General features: G+C 31.9%; 1 protein-coding gene across 1 annotated transcript in view; it reads left to right on the top strand.

Annotated features, from left to right (window-relative positions):
• LOC125052467 overlaps positions 1 to 14,252 on the top strand; it is a 54,702-nt gene that overhangs the window by 13,495 nt on the left and 26,955 nt on the right. The gene's annotated exons all lie outside the window — the stretch shown is intronic.

Below are 14,252 nucleotides of genomic sequence, written 5' to 3'. Positions count from 1 at the left end.
GCAAGTTTCTTTAAATGTTGTGAATAATTTTCGACGTTTTTTTACAGTCATAACTGCTTGTAAGTAGGTACTGTTAAAATACCGAGTTCCTAAAAAAATGTCTAGAGCTTACAAGAGCCTTCATAATTTTTTTCTGAGTATTAAAAACTTTATTCACATCTACTGAATTACCCCATAAAAGGCGCAGAACTGAGGCAACATAGCCGTGATAAGCAATAATTGATGCGTGGTTTAAAGTCACTTTGCGAGTTCGACTCAAAGCAAATAGTCAAAGAAATGTTATAATTATGTAAATAGTTGTAAAATGTGTCTGTATAGAGAAGACATTAGACAAGTATTCCAGGAAAGTACATGATGATTTGAACAAGATCTAATTAATTAATAATACGGAACAAGGCACTAATCGTATAAAGTATTTCAGGAAAATGTCGAAGTAAGGACGAGTTCATTCGGAAAAGAAATTGTTTATTGTTTGTTCGGTTATCCCAACCCTAATGACAAGTTTAAGCCGTTTCAATTCTTTTGTGAAAGTAAATCGTTTATATTCGTTATTTACATTCCAACCGTTACACGGACTCGAAGAGAGTGTATTAGATAATGTTATTCTACCTTGGAAGAAATTAATTTTTACCCATTTGCTATTTTTTATTTTCATTATTTGTAATTTCACATATCTACTTTATATTATTATTATACTTAGTATTATTTAAATTATATATTAAAAATTAACAAATACCTCGAAAGTTATGTTTTCTATAAAAATTAAAATATTAATTTTCTAAAGCTCCATTGATACATTTTGTAAGTTCTAATTGGTTCTAACCTTTGGGCTTCTTTATATGTTTAAATCGTACATTCTATAGACTTCTGCTTAGAAAATGTAATCCCGTAATGTAATGTAATCGCGGGATCCGGATCTCGCGAGATCTCATGTCATTTTTCAAGATCAATCCCGAAGCTTAAAATGACATAAAAACAAGATAAATTGCCTTTATCAATGATTGCAGAGAATTTTACGTGTTGCTGTTATAAAAACCAACACGACTCTTCAACAGGAATAAGTAGAGACTCTGAGAGCAGCCAAATGTCCTTCACGTGTCTCTGCGCGATAAGATAGATAAGAGTCAGTCATAAAAAAGAGATGAATCTATAATAGTAAGGGGTAGCTTTTTACACTTCGCTTACTCACGCTAGTGCCAACCATTTTTTAGTCTGAGAGGGCATTTCCAGCTGCTGGTACATAGCGACTGACATAAGATGTTGCTTATCAGCCAGCACACTCGATAATAGCTTCTTAAAAAGTTATTTCAAAATCACTCCTAAATATCTAGGATTCTGAGATCTCGAAAATACAGAGATCTCGCGTGATTGTAATTCTCAATCCCGCGAGATCTCGAATTAACGATCTTGACTCGAGATTGCATTCTGCTAGAGTGGCAAAGAACTTGCAAACTTATTGGTATAGTAGGCGTTCAGGGGCACGTTTGCTTAATAAAAATCTAATTTTACATAAGATGGCTCCAAGAGGCAGGACAGTACAGCATCTACTCCTCTCTATTTTACGTTCTAGAACACTTAAGTAATGATAAAGTGATCGTCTGTTTACAAACTTCATCTAGAGAATAACCAGTATTTGATAAACCTTATCGATACAAATAAATAATATGATTCACTATATTGATGATAACTATAACGTGTCGACAATATTTAATCAGTATAATTTATAGTAATAAACAGGGACATTTATAAACCAAAGTTTTCAGTGAAAAGCTAAAAAATTTCAAGCATTTGAAGTAGGTCAGTTGCTAATTGCATTTGGAAATTGGGACAGCGGTCACAATAACAGGAATTATGAATGGAAAAGAGTTTTGCCTCGGAGAGGGGGATGAGACAGATATAATTTTGTCCGCCTTCCAGTTCTTAAATAGTAACGAAACATCGTCTTTAAATATTCTTAAGTTAGTTTAATAGTGCAAGATTCATTATTTATGTATTAGGTTCTTTCTTGTCTGCTATGGTTTTGGTAACGTACCACTCGCCATTGCTTTAGTAGTTGTGATGGACATAACAACCAAGTATTATTTATTCTTATGTGGTGCATACAATAGTAGGTTTCCATTAAACAGCTTGCTCTCGACATGTGACCACAAATTGTGGTTACACTGTATGTAACATTTACTGGTTTCCTATTATTTATATTCTCGTATTCATAAGTTCATAATTTATACTGTCGCACTTGTTTGCTACGAACCAAATAGCTTTACATTTATAAATTACCTTAATAAATTGTACATAAAAAATTAAAACATTAACTAATCTTTCCGGCTTTTTAAAATGGCATCTAAGACATGTTCATGGCCATTTTTTCATCAATATTCATAATAAATAATCCAGTCCACAACATGATCAGTTTTCTTCCATGGGCAAGTAATCATCCGTAAGAAATTGTCTTTTTCTTTGCAGTACGAGCAAGTGTAAATACACAACACAATTTACGAAAAAATACCGTAAACGAGGGATTTTCCAAAGCTATTTGTGTGATTAATGAGCCAATCAATTGTTAATTAATTCTAAATGTATGAATTCCACAAACTCCATGTTCTAACTGCATTCACGAATTAATTATAATTGTCAACAATTTTTCCATATAAATCACGCATCAGTTAACATTATTGTATGAAAAATCGATACCAAATTAACAATGAAATACACAGTTTATTAAAGGTATCGTTGTTTGCCTCACGTAATATGATTCTTATATTCCTAGGTTTAATAAAGGCTTACAGTATTGCTACAAAATCATTTTGAATTGGCGTAATGTACAAGTAACGCAACAATAAAATTTTATCATGTGTTTTGTGTTTTTTGTGAACGGTTATATTATTCGTCAGATCGAAATAGTCTTTTATTGCTATTTCATATTGTCGACACGTGCTTTCAATGGTATGCAATCTAAAATACGAGAAACTTCGTAGCATTGTAAATTATAATAGCTTTTATTTTGTGCAGGTGGGTGACTTTAGGAATGTAGCATTCAACGTACGTGTAGTAATATTAGTCGATGTCGAGTAAACTTAAGTTAAATGAAGCCCCATTGTCGCGTTACTAAATTAAGATTATCTATTCGCCCACAACATAGGAATGTCCATAAAACGGGAAAATTTTTCGAAAAAAATATATGTTTTTGTTTTATAAATTAAGTACACATATTATGTACAAAAAGGATAAATAGATAACACCTACACCCGCCTGTTTATTAACTATTAATTAATTTTTTGTGCTATTTTCTTAATTCATCGAAATTGGTAAAAAGCTTCGAGTCGTTCGAGTTCGTTGTCATATTACGGTCTGTTACGCGTGTGTGACGTTTTATTGGTATCGACCGTGAATGGTTTTTTATTAGATGTAGTAAAAAATAAAAGGGAATTCGGGAAAAAGGATTTTTATCGCCATACGCTGTTCAATGCGACCAAACTGATCATCGCGTATATTACATCGTCCTTTGTCTTATATAACCTATTGTATATAAAAGAAAAACGTATTACTAATTACTTTCAATGTAAAAAAGGTATTTTTATTAGCGAAATGTGTTTGGCATGTTGTCGTGCATCTTTAGGAAATATTACAAAGAAAATGGACGAGGAGATCACGCCTAATTAGTGACTAATTAGTAATTAGTTTTCCCTTCCCTGTGCCCGCTCTTGTCACTTATTTTGCTGTTTCTACATGATAAAGAAAATAGGCCTTATATATTATAATCTATGCGTTGTCTTGATTTAAATCGCAACACTAATTTTGGGAAAGATTGACTTTATCGAATTCGTAGCTGAATTGATTTTATTAAACCGGGGTTACATATTTTTTGTTTTATTTGCTTTGATATATCGAAGTGTTTTGTCCACACGTGCAATTTCATATAACTCTTTTTCAGGATTCAAATTCAAACGCTGAACGGTGAACCGGTAAGATATAGACTAAAAATTCTGGTTTACGAAGCGATTGTATATTGGCTAAAAACTAAAACTATTATAGAATGAAAAATTAATTTACAAATGTAGTGAGTTTCGATTTATATTTCAAACAAGAGACGGTTCGCTGCCTACAAAACTCATGTATTCATGACATATCGGAGTCAACAGGCCATACAATGTGTAGAGAAAACTATGTTAATGTCATATAACGAGTGTGACACCGACAAACCCAGTATAGTAACTAAAATGTGAAGTAAAAATGTATAATTTATAGTTAACATGGACGAACGTGAACGAAAGAATATCGCGATTTAATAACCTTATGATATTATGATATAAAAAGGTAACCAAAATGTTGTGTGTACATAATACTAACAACCTCAAAAGTTGAAACAATAGTTCTATTCTCAACTAATACACACACGGCTTAAACTCAATATTCTGTTAACATTGCTTGTTATATTTAACAAGGCGCGATCGTCTTTCGGTGCATTGACGTTCGCGTTTCAGAATATATCAAGTAGTTAAAGGCATTTTGAAACTTGTTAGTTAATGAAAGTATAAACTAAACAATACGAAACGAAAGTAAATATGATAAATGAGTACGTAACCTACTAGTGTTATTTTTATATTTATTAAGAAATATGTAATACATTACGGGGTAGGATTTCTATGCATTTACTGGTCAAAGTAGAAAAGTGCTTCACTTTCGACCACATATCGAATAAGTAGATAACATAGTTTTTATAATATAAAAAGAGCAGGTACAACCGCATATTTTCAGTGAAATTTTTACAGCAAGGTTTTCCTTGAGCCTTTTCATATTTTTGCCTTTTCAATAAGCCAGCGACCTTCAGCGATCGAGTGTACTGTACTGTAACATGTATAACATTAACTTGTATTTACGCGTATGTCTAATCTGATTTAATCTATAATTTCGAGAAACAGTCCAAAGAGCTTATAATAAATGCAAAGTGGGAGTGATATAAGCTGATAATGAAACCGGTAGCTGTCCTTGGAGTTTTACCAGAAAATCTAAAGATTTATTACCGAAGCAGTTGGGCAAGTGCCAGAAGATATGGTGAGCCGTCCCGTCCAATTGACATCTAATTTATATTCATCGAGCGTCTGAGCACATTAGTTCCATAAATGCATTTCGCTCTTCGTTTCATTTCACTGAACTAAAGTGAATTGTTTAGGGAAGCTTGTAACATTTTTTTAACATCGATCGGTTATGTGTTAATTCTATATAGCTCTTGAAACCACGATTTATGAAAATGAATACTCGTTGAAATTGTTTAAAAAGTATTTATTTCGACGCGTAGCCCTTCCTTCTAAATAAAGCTTGATGCCTGTCAATTCCGCAATAATAATAGCGCTGGCAATTGGCATGTATAAGACAGCACTATTTGAAAAAATAGTAGTGAGTGAGTATATTGTATGAGTTGATATAAATTAAACTTTAGCTTTTAGTAAAAACCTGAACGCTTTTTTACTGAGCGATATGGAACGATTTGCCGCGAGCAACATTAAAAATTGCGCTTACTTTTATCGCATACAACTCAGTGCAACTGAAACTACTTCAGAGTTTGCGGTAGTTTTGATAACATCAGTGCACAAGACTGTCTAACTGTATAATTACCGTCTCGCAGATTACTTAACAGTTGAGCTAATGTAGCTCTCTGGATGAGTTTATGTTAATAGCTGATGTCGTTATGAGGGTTCAATGTGATTTGACCAGATTTCATTGAAGCTTGTTCTTGTCACTATATTATGTTGGAAGGACAATAATTGTCGACTATAACTCACATAAAAAATAAATTCATTATTTTTGATGTACTGTAGTATGTTAGAATATTATTAATATTTAATTTTTCAAGTCTAGATATTGAGCTATATCTTTAAGTTACATTGTATTTTTTATAAAATAAATAAATTAAATATTGCGTGACGATGAACTTAAATAATAAACAGCTTCAATAACAAAGATAATTCACAATTTCTAGTCATCTTTGACAAAACAGCTACGACGCACTTTCGAGCTCTCTTTCTGTACAGAGCTTGTCTTTTATAACGCAAACTTTTTCTTATATCTCTCTTTTCCTATAATGTCTGTAGGTAATAATTAATATGGTGCATCGGTGACTAGGAAACTGGGAATACTTGAAAAGCAAACATTATATTTAAGTTTTCGTATGTATTGTTTTTATTAATAACACACTTATTATTCAAATCTGCACAAGCATATTCTAATACCAAAAGTTTTAGATATTGAGTCTTATGAACCAAGTTAGGTTATCGAAAATATTTTCTGAATAAACGGTTAAAATTGTTTCCTTCAATATGGCTCCTACGTTCCTTGGTACTAAGGTATTATAAATAAAAGCTATTTAAATACAGCTCTGAAAACTTTTATTTAATCAGAATAATATAACCTATCATAGTACAAGTTAATTCTAGTACGTCACACAGAGAGATATTCCTCAGACAGACAAATCACAAGTCGAAAGTCAATCATAACTTTAGTAATCGACTTCAAACAAACTAATCGGATCGTATAGTTGATGGACATAATTTAATAATAATAATAATAATTTGAAAAAGACAAATAACAAGTTACTTTACACGTTGCGCTGTCTTTTATAAATCAAATAGAGCCTTAACTGGAAACGATTTCACGATTGAGTGAACACGAAAAGCTCTATCTGACTTGGAGTTAAATCCGGAATCTAAACTACTATTAAAATATTTATCTTACTGACAAACTGAGCGCAATAATTAAAACCCTGTTTCTTCCTTCGTTCATTCTTTACAAGGCGAGGATGTAATAAGTTTCGCTACAGCTCTCTGTTTGACTCTTGAACCGACATTTATGACATAACAAAACCTCCTTTTTTTAGCTGTCCTAAATGTTTCGAAATTATAACATCTCAATAGCACTTTAACGTATGTTGCTAATACAGTGAACAGCTATAGTCAATATTATAATAAATATAGATACTACATGTATGATTATGTATTATTGTATTGTATGTTATGTAGGGGGTTAGGGACCACATTACCTAATAATTAGGTAATGCTAGGTAAGAAAAACGCAACGGAAACTATTGTTATTGAAACGCTTTCGAGCACTTAATCACCCGCTCCCAACAAATTACTTATGTTGAGGTTGCGCCGCACGCTGAACCGCAAGCGGCCTGCGACTTGGGGGATGAAGGGTTTGATGGCACATGCGCCATGAATCAAAGAAATAGATAATATTTCTGACAAACGACTGGCTTCCGTAATTACAGTATTTGTGAATGGTTAAATGTTTTCAAATTCTCAGTCCAATGCTTTTTCTGCTCGCAGCAAATTATAACTTCGAGGATAAAGTTGCCAAGGTTTTTTTTGGACGTGCATAAGTGTACATTGTGTTATCTATATGAATAAATGATTTTGACTTGACTTGAAGGGCTGCACACAGCCCACGAGATGAGTGATTTAAAAAAAAATCGCGGGCCGTTGAATTTTACGTTGTATGGAAAATGGAAGCCAGAGCCCTACACCTGATCTTCCACTACATCAAAACTTCCACTACACCAAACTGATCTTGCTAAGTGTCACCGTTTAGGCAGGCCATTGATGTTTATTCAAATCTTCAGACCCTGGACTTGGCAGATTTATCCTCAACTTGATTTTGGAGTCTCCATCAAAAATGTTAGAAACGTCCCCCTAAAACTCATCTCCACGAAATAGAAGCCGATAAATGAAACGTGGTAATTTAGGTTTATATAGTATAGTAATTAATATTAATATATTACAAGCGGACCCAACAGACGTAGTCATGTACATATATATATATCTTAAGAACATAAATTTCAAATTAAAAAAAACAATGTCTGTTAGACGTTTTTTATAAATAATAAAGGCAAATAATCTGAACTATTCTTGAATCCACTTAAATACTCATCAAAATCGGTCCACCCGAAAGTCGATGTCTTGGTCGTGGCATTGTTAATGATAATATCGGCACGATAGGCAATAATAATACACACAATTATAACACACAAATAAACACATTAACCAATCAACTTCAAAACTTCTAATTGTCAAATTTTTAATCATACGTAACCATAGATAACATTACGTTTAGCTGTCAGTTGCGTTTTGTTATACCATTTTATATTTTACCTGATGTTTTGACTGATACATATTTCGTTTTTCTGTTTGTTGCGTTTAGTTATACCAAAAAAGTAACCTATGTCCGTGTCCTGGTTCTAAGGTTTTCTTGTAACCAAATTTCAGCCAAATCGGTTCAGTCGTTGTAGAGTTATAAATAGTGTAACTAACACAGCTGTCTTTTATATAATATATAGATATAGATAGATTATAATAATAAGAGTAAAGTGAACATTAATTGTTGCTTTCGTATTGCGGTTGTAAAGCCTTTTAAATAATACATATATGAAATACCAAAACGACGTGTACAAGATACATTAATGTAGCTCAACTGAGTACTCTTCAAACTTTGATATTGCACTTAGTAAGTACATCCGGAAATTAAGCTAATGAGATTAGTAGGTACGATGAAGATACTCCTCTTAATGAACTGAAGAATATTTACTCAGATTTCTATTGATTATGTTAGACATACATTATTCAAATAAAACCTCACCGGCCTGTCCTATCGGAATAATATGGTCTTGCTAAATAGTAGATATTGATATATGAACGACAAAGTTGGCTATGAATTATGATAATAATGTAAGAGTTTATCTTGATTGGTTGACCTCCGCATAGCTACTTTCACTGTACAGGGTAGCATGTAACTTACATACCTATATATTATTTACACATTTATATTGTGTAAAGTCCTTGATTACTCTTATCAAGCCAGGCGAGTATTACTATATTTCAAAGAAGCAATCCATTTACTTGGTGCAACAAAAAGATGCCAGAGCATGATGCCAACAAGATTTATTGCATTGCGGGATGCTTCTAATTTAAGTAACTTTAAGTTTTTGTACTACTATGAAAGTTTCTTTTATTTGTTCTAAAATGAAAACAAATATTTTAATATGTTAAAAAGATATATAAAGTCATTACAGAGATATATTATTTTTTAATTATTGCATATTATTTAGATTTATTCCATTGGATATTGGATAACCTTAATCAAATAAGTTAGTTCAAGTCTAGTACTCGTTAAGACGCCACAAACGAACTCGTTACTAATGGAAAACAATAGAATAAGTAAAATCTTAAGTGCATTCTCAATAAGAAAGACAATTTCTTTGTTTACACAATCCCCGTAAATTATATTGTTTTCACTGCTATAAATATTATGATAATGTTCTTTTATTGTGCTCGAGTTTAGTTAAATGTCCCGCTTTTGGAGTTTTATACTTTTCTTTAAATTAATATTTGAGAAACACCCGTTGGCAAGCAAGACAAATGCGTTCACTTTATACTTCATTACACAAAATACAACTGAATGATTTATTGGCCAATAAATAAATTAAGGTCGAAGGTGAAAAAAACAAGATTAATATTGAGGCGCTGTCAATCTTAACTTGACATTTAATTCCGTTTTGGAGATCGTCGTAGAAACGATAGAGCATTTGAGTTTGCTCGATTTTTCTATATCTTGATTTGAGAATGTATAGAACATTTTAGAAAATAATTTGTTATCATGTTATTTATATAAACCGATTAATTACTATGTATGTACTGTACTGTATAATTAAATAATATATGTTGAATATGCAATAACCATAATCCTCGTAATAATTGAACAAAACAACATGTTTTATTTTGATATATTTTTTGCTCAATGTATCTGTTTTACTGGAAAATTTGAGGAGCTCCAAAAGCACAGTACGACCAATGACGGGCACGCCAATACCAAGACGCCTGGCTGACGACTTGGATTTATAACGTAGCCTTCTATACAACCTCATTTGAAAATCCCGTGTTATAGAACTCATATATATGATGGAAAAGTAGGTAAGACAGACATTCACAAAAACAGTACCTGAGAACAAATTATTAATGATGGTGACGTCATTACTGACGTCATGAATTAGTTTTTTTGGCATGAGCCGTTTAACTTCGACTGTAGCATCATCTTGTAAAGTTTGCCATATACGATTTGGCATTCTGATAAACAATAAACTACAAGCTCCCTCCTTATCAGAATGCCAAATCGTAAAATGACTGCTTCACGACTGATTTGAGCGCGACCGCCTCTGCGAAAACCGCTGTGCGAGTACGAAAAGTGAGTTACAGAATCGCAAGGCTGATCACTGAACACAGTGGTTATTAATTTAAGCAAATTAAAAAACGCGTCCGTTGATAAGTATTTAAACTTTATCAATGGACGGATTTTTGTATATTGATTATTTTTACCCTTTTTAGTTGAAAAGTAGTTCAGCTCAGGGTATATTATTACCTCTACTCGGGGACACCCTTCTATACTGGTAAAGTTCTCTCTACGAAAACGAATCTGTTAAAACATCTGCAATCATTCGGCATTGAATTCTTAATGACATTTTAAGTTTATTGACATATGCATTTGTTTACCTTTATGCACCGTGTGGAGACGACACAGAAGTAATTAACATCGTAAAGGAAGATATTGCAATTTGCGATGTGTGCAGTCGTCAAGTACTCAATGATATGAATTAATATTTGTAGTATAGACACGTGACGCATTATAATATCTATTTATAAAACATCATTTCTGAAGATATTTTTCAGAATGTTTCCTTGTAACGGAAAATACCTATTCAATATATTCTTGGATCAAAACATTAATGAATATTATTCAAAAATACATTCTTGTTAAGTTATTTCGCTTAGCTTGTTTGTAGTACAACATTTCCAAATGTCGTACCAGAGTGAGTTCAATCACAAATATACAAAGGACGAGTCTGGCACCTGGTAAGATCGTCATGGGAATGAACGGCCTAGTTCACAATTGTGATAACATTCCTTTAATTTATTCATACGTTTAGGTTTAAGTTGTATTTCAAAATATACAATTTTCCATATTTCAAAACCAATTTACGATTTCGAACAATTTCAGCGGCTTTCTACGAGCTAACTGGTTTTCTTATGAAAATACATTTTCTGAGTACATTCTTGATAGTGGCATGTTTGTGGATGCTACTGTACAAGCAGTATTTGAATATATCCGGAATAACATATTTTTGGCGAGCTATTTGAATATTTCTTAGCCTAGAGGCACTCTCAATCGTGCCGCGAGAATAAAGTTAAACTCTAAAATGTTTGCAAAGGCTTCAACAACAGAGACCGTGATTCGCGTAAGTCGTACCTAAGCCTATATTGAACATAATTTGGCACTTGTCCCAAACATGATAAGCGAATAAATATCGTAAATTGATCTTGAACGACTTTTATTACTTTTAGACCAGTGCCGATAATTTTTGAAACCTAAAAAAATTACAGTAGGATGAAACCCATTAGAAAAGCAGGGGAATATGATCAAAATGAAAGGAAAAATAAATTACGGTCGATCTGAGGTCGGGAAGGGGTAGGGGGGGGAGTTTTAAGGGTAAAAAACGGTTTATCTCAATTTCAGGCAAAACTACAAGTCTTATTGAAGAAAATTAAATGGCAAAGTTGGAGGTAATAAAAAGATCTAAAACTTTTGTATTCACACATTTTTCACATAACCTCAAAATTTATGTGAAAAATTCAAAAAACCAAGTTTTTGGTTTTTTATTTTTATCTTTAACAAAAATATTTTCTTTTTAACGAAATTTGGTGAAAACTTACCTTTCTATGTCCCAAATACACTGTAATTTATTTGATTAAAAATATTTATTTGTTCACCTTATTTTGAATTAATATCGAAAAAACACCCTAATTTTCAACCGAAAATTCTGACGTCAAAATTTCAGCTTTTTTCAAAAAGTTGATGTGCTTTCAGTTCGTTGAAATCTCTACTTTCCTATGGTAAAAAAATATATATATATTACCATAGTAAATTTTCTCAGAAAACGCAAAAAATCGTATGCAGTAACGCCCAGACCTGTCATCCCCTTCCTTACTTCTCTATGAAATACGAAAATTTTAGCCCATCTAAAGGCTAAATTTTTTTTTAGGTCACTCAGGCATATATAAGTTATCTTAAAATAGTAATAAATAGGCATCTGATTATAATTTAAAGAAGATTCATAGAGAAGTAGGGAAGGGGATGACAGGTCTGGGCGTTACTGCATACGATTTTTTGCGTTTTCTGAGAAGATTTACTATGGTAATACATATATATTTTGTTACCATAGGAAAGTAGAGATTTCAACGAACTGAAAGTACACTAACTTTTTGAAAAAAGCTGAAATTTTGACGTCAGAATTTTCGATTGAAAATTAGGGTGTTTTTTCGATATTAATTCAAAATAAGGTGAACAAATAAATATTTTTAATCAAATAAATTACAGTGTATTTGGGACATAGAAAGGTAAGTTTTCACCAAATTTCGTTAAAAAAAAAATATTTTTGTTAAAGATAAAAATAAAAAACCAAAAACTTGGTTTTTTGAACTTTTCACATAAATTTTGAGGTTATGTGAAAAATGTGTGAATACAAAAGTTTTAGATCTTTTTATTACCTCCAACTTTGCCATTTAACTTTCTTCGATAGGACTTGTAGTTTTGCCGGAAATCGAGATAAACCGTTTTTTACCCTTAAAACTCCCCCCCTACCCCTTCCCGAACTCAGATCGACCGTAATTTATTTTTCCTTTCATTTTGATCATATTCCCCTGCTTTTCTAATGGGTTTCATCCTACTGTAATTTTTTTCACTTTTTATTTATTTTGAAGGCTATCTGCACTGGTCTATTTCCAACTTTGTAGACTTTGAGGTCGCCTACGTCATGGAGATTAAATAAAAAAATAATATATCTGATTTTCTTAACTTTAAATGAGAGTACTCACGTTTTTAACTTTACCTTTCGAAGCCTTTTATGCCCATATCAATACTGTTATTACTTTAATTACTATAACATACGCAAAAATCATTAATTGTTGGTAAAAGTATTTACTTGAGCATAATATTTATCCTAGAGAAGGTATTTTACCTAATTTGTGGAAAATAAACTCTTAAATACTATTTCACGAATCATTCAAACATTATATTTTAATAGGAACTGAATATATAACTGAATTAATTACTCCGTTTTATTATAAGTTAAAACAATTTTACGTGACTATGAATAGGGTCGGTTTAAATTAGGAGAATAAAACATTGGATGCGAGTTTATTTTATGGCACAATGAATCTTTTTGTATTTGTTTAGGATACTAACCTGTACTCAATATAAAAAAGACGAAAATTTTCAAATGAAGGGCATAACGAACGCTTTTTATATGTTCTGATTAACCTTTGCCTTTACTTTGAAACATATGATATTATTTTAATATCTAATAATAATCATCAGCTCCTTTAATAATATTATAATTTTATGTAACAACTCATCATTTTACCTTTATTGAGAAAAATTTAAGTGAAAAGCTTTCATAAAAATAAAGCAGGCTAAACACGAAATAATGGATACAAAAATAAGCAAAATAAGTTTCAGAAATTAATTATAAGCCTATTCCTCGGGCGGGCGGAGCTCAATCGTGGCACGAAGATAAATCGAAGATTCGGCAATTGGGCGGGCGGTTAATTGTCGGAACCTCGTGCCGGAAACTTAACAAACAACTTGAATTCAATTTCTAAACGTGTAAGTTTGTCCTAAGGGACCAACAGGGTATCAATTATAATTGTAATGTATAAGTAACAGAGCAATTAGCTGAAAGGCTCAATAATTTGTACGACTGTGCCACTGCGTATGCACCCGCATAGTGCAAATATATTTTATAACACTATGACTCTTAATGTCTAATAGTATCTCAGATGATTTTATAGGTACATTGACATTTACTTTTTGAATAGAAAAAAATCTATCAGATCAGGGTATGCTAAAAATATTGTTTCAAAATACTTCCAATAAATTGTTCTCTTTGTTTCACCCGTTGATAGGAAAAATAATACAGTGTACATTAATAATATAGCTTAATATCCGGTCTTCATATGCTCGGTGGAGGCTTCATTTATTGAGTTATATCTTTCATTATTTTTCTACTCTACTCATGTTTATGCTTTGAGGTTAGTATATTTTAATTAGTTTTACTATCACTATGTTTGTTTGTGGTATAACTACATAATTATTACTTTTCTAAAAGTAAGAGATCCCTATGTATGTGGGTGTCATGTTTAGTGGTTATATTA

The sequence above is a fragment of the Pieris napi genome, chromosome 9 (genome assembly GCF_905475465.1).
Source record: "Pieris napi chromosome 9, ilPieNapi1.2, whole genome shotgun sequence".
Taxonomy (NCBI): domain Eukaryota; kingdom Metazoa; phylum Arthropoda; class Insecta; order Lepidoptera; family Pieridae; genus Pieris; species Pieris napi.
Note: the sequence above shows the minus strand (reverse complement) of the source record. Positions and strands in the feature narration are given on the sequence as shown.